Source organism: Cyprinodon tularosa, unplaced genomic scaffold (assembly GCF_016077235.1).
Source record: "Cyprinodon tularosa strain WSP-4 unplaced genomic scaffold, ASM1607723v1 ctg120, whole genome shotgun sequence".
Taxonomy (NCBI): domain Eukaryota; kingdom Metazoa; phylum Chordata; class Actinopteri; order Cyprinodontiformes; family Cyprinodontidae; genus Cyprinodon; species Cyprinodon tularosa.
The window spans coordinates 1409032-1412500 of NW_024038004.1; positions in this window are offsets into that span (position 1 = coordinate 1409032).

A 3469-nucleotide genomic window follows, 5' to 3' on the forward strand; every position below is an offset into this window, starting at 1 on the left:
GGATGCATGATTGGAGCCCGGTTATATTATCAGACAGAACAGCTGAAATAAGAATAAAACCTGCACAGTTGATTTCTGCTGCCAAAATCTCAGAAAAACAATTTGCCAACATATGAAGCAAAGCACTGACTTAAATAATGCTCTATTAGGTTCCTTTACATGGATCTATCCTGACATGGTGTGTTTACAAAAGCGTCCACATTCAGATAAACCAGAAACATGTTTGATGATAACAAAAATGTAAACTTACAGCTTAAAACGGATATTCGCAACAACAAGAAAAAAACCAGCAGACAATGATAAGATCAGAAACTGAAGCGAAAGCCATGTGTGTAATTAGCATTCACAGGTGGACTGAGGTAGTTTAACAGAATGACTGAGGACGCATAGAGGCCACACAGGAAGAAAGTCATCCCATTCGGATTCTTCTGTGTGTTCCTTTTTAAGCCAGAGTCATTATTTGTGATTATTATTTACAGTGGTGGGCTGTGAGGGCCTTCAAAGCCTTCTCTGCTGGCCTTAAATCTATCAGAAACACTAACATATATTCTCAACCTAAACTTTAATTTTCTTCTTTCCAGCTCCATTAATTTATTCAAAACAATTAATTCTCTTAATGTTGTAACGTTTCTCTTGATTACTGAGCTGCTTCTTTTACATTTATGTGGTCTCTATATTTTTTGTCCAATCGGATTTCAGCCTTAGTGCATTGCTATGTCAATCAAATCTGCCCAGGGCCTTCAGAATCAGCAGTACTGGCTGATGTTACCTAACAATATTAGTGAGGAGCATTTTCTTCAACAGAAAACTGCACAGTGCTGCCTGCTGCATCCTGACACTAAGTATAAAAGGATCATTCAAAAGCTGATAGCCATCAGATTTTATTTTAAACCAGTTTACCTTAGCAGAGTGAAAACCACAATTACAGGAGACAGACCCTCTAAAAAGGGTGGTCTGACCTTATGCTTGCATGGGGCATTTTTCTATCTGAAATGGTACAGCATCATCCTATTAACGACAATCAATCATGTCCTTTCTTTTTTTTTTTCTTTTTTTTTAACAGTGGCTTTCCTGATAAAAATCATCCCATTTCTTCTGCCTGGTCTATTTCCAGCATCTGAATTTCAAACCCCACAGCTCCCATTTTGCTTTAAGAAATTCTAGGAACCACTGGAGAAGACAGTGTTTGGAACACCAGAAACAATCAGATCTCTAATATAAGTTGGAGCTTGGTTGTTTATGGCTTTATAGGTGAGAAGGGGGATTTTGAATTCTATTCTTGTAATGATTCCTGGCATGAGTGCTGGTTTGATTCAGGATTCAACACACCTGTCAGCTCTGCTCAGCCTCCATCAGATTTTCCCTCTTAACTAACTGTATAACCAGCTCTCAGACCAGTGACTAGTGCCAGATTATTACGAGTATTTCTGTAAACCTGCCTGCCTGCCTGACCCCCATCGGACCTGTCTTAGTGTCTTTTGGATCCCTGACCTGTATTCTGTGTTGCAATTGCTAATTCTGGTGAATCTCTCCCAACCAGTGCCAGTTTCATTCCAATAAACTGTTTAAATGGCTCTTGCTCCGGTTGAATCTGGGTCTTCCATTATCTGGTCATTGTAATTCTGGATTTAACAGGAAGCCATTAAAAGGAAGCTAAAAATGGAGGAATATGTACAAATTTTATCAGAACTATAGCTGCAAAAGGAACAAATATAAAAGACTTTGAATGCAAGTGAATTTTATTAAAGATTAAAATTAAGCTTTGGTCTCAGATAAGGAAAAGCATAACAGGAAGTGAAGCCTCCGCTATGGTAGGATTTTCTTCTCTTGTGTCAATTTCCAGATGATGTTGCACAGATTTCAATGGTCTGAGGCTTTTTCCACACCTCCTGCACATGTAGGGACTCTGGTGTGCATATGTAGATGACTTTTCAGAGAAGATCTACGACCAAAGCTTTTCCCACACTGATGGCAGACGAAAGGCTTTTCGTCGGTGTGAATGGGTAGATGGCGATTCAAATTTCCTTTCTGGCGGAATTGCTTCCCATACTGATGGCAGACGAAAGGCTTTCCGCCGGTGTGAATGAGTAGATGGTGATTCAAAGTTCCTTTCTGGCCGAATTGCTTCCCACACTGATGGCAGACGAAAGGCTTTTCGCCGGTGTGGGTTGACAGATGCTGATTCAAAATTCCTTTCAGGCGGAATTGCTTCCCACATGTATGGCAGATGAAAGGCTTTTCGCCAGTGTGGATAAGCAGGTGTCGTTTCAGATCATGAGATCTCTTGAAACCCTTTCCACAGTGGTCACAGCGATGTGATTTCTCAGAGATATTCCGCTGATCCAGGTCTATATTTTCCACATGCTGCTGACCTTCACAAAGTTGTTCATCCACATTACTGATCTCCATCTGTATGAGAACAAAAACGAAAAATCCATCAATTATTTGGCACCACTGAATATAGTGTAAACCCCTTTTGATGGCTAATGTGGACCAAAATTATGGTTCCTCATAAGAAAAGCTTCAACTCAGAATGACTTACTGGAGCTTGAGACATTGCTTGGATGTGTATGTCAATGTTGTCTCTTTGTTTTTTGACTATCCTGCTTAAAGAAGAACAGTTTAGTTATTGATTACCTTTTACATGATAAAGTCAACACATTATCCTCAAATTATAACTGTACCAATACACAAAAAACAGTCAAATAAGTTATTACACAAATAAACATATCATGAAAACCAACAGTTAGTTGCTCTTCATAATAAATGTTTTTAATTAGTTTCATTTCCTCTACCTTGTGGTTCCCTAATTAAATCTTTATAGCATCAGCCTCAAAAGAGAGAGTTTTCTTACCTTTAACGCTGTGAAGTTGACTGCTTGCCTGCTATCTGTCTTTCTACAAATCAGAGATCTACACTTTTAAAAAATGCTTATTTTTTTTAGTGTAAACAAGGGTTAAAAACAATCTGAAAAGTCCAGTATTTATTCAAAAGAAAATAAAAATAGATAGCATTGCGTGTCCTCATACATTCTGGATATCCCACCTCATGACAGTGCACTGCCATTACAGAAGAGATAAACAACTGCATAGTAACGACCAGTGGCGGGCTGCGAGGGCCTTCAAAGCCTTCTCTGCTGGCCTAAAATCAATCAGAAACACTAACATACATTCTCAACCTAAACTTTAATTTTCTTCTTTCCTGCTCTATCAATTTATTCGAAAAACAATTAATTATCTTAATTTTGTTGCGTTTCACTTGATGACTGAGCTGCTTCTTTTACATTTATGTGGTCTCTATATTTTTTGTCTAATCAGATTTCAGCCTTAGTGCATTGCTATGTCAATCAAATCTGCCCAGGGCCTTCAGAATCAGCAGTACTGGCTGATGTTACCTAACAATATTAGTGAGGAGCATTTTCTTCAACCAATAATATTTCCGATTTGGGGGCAGCTAGAGGGCCCACACA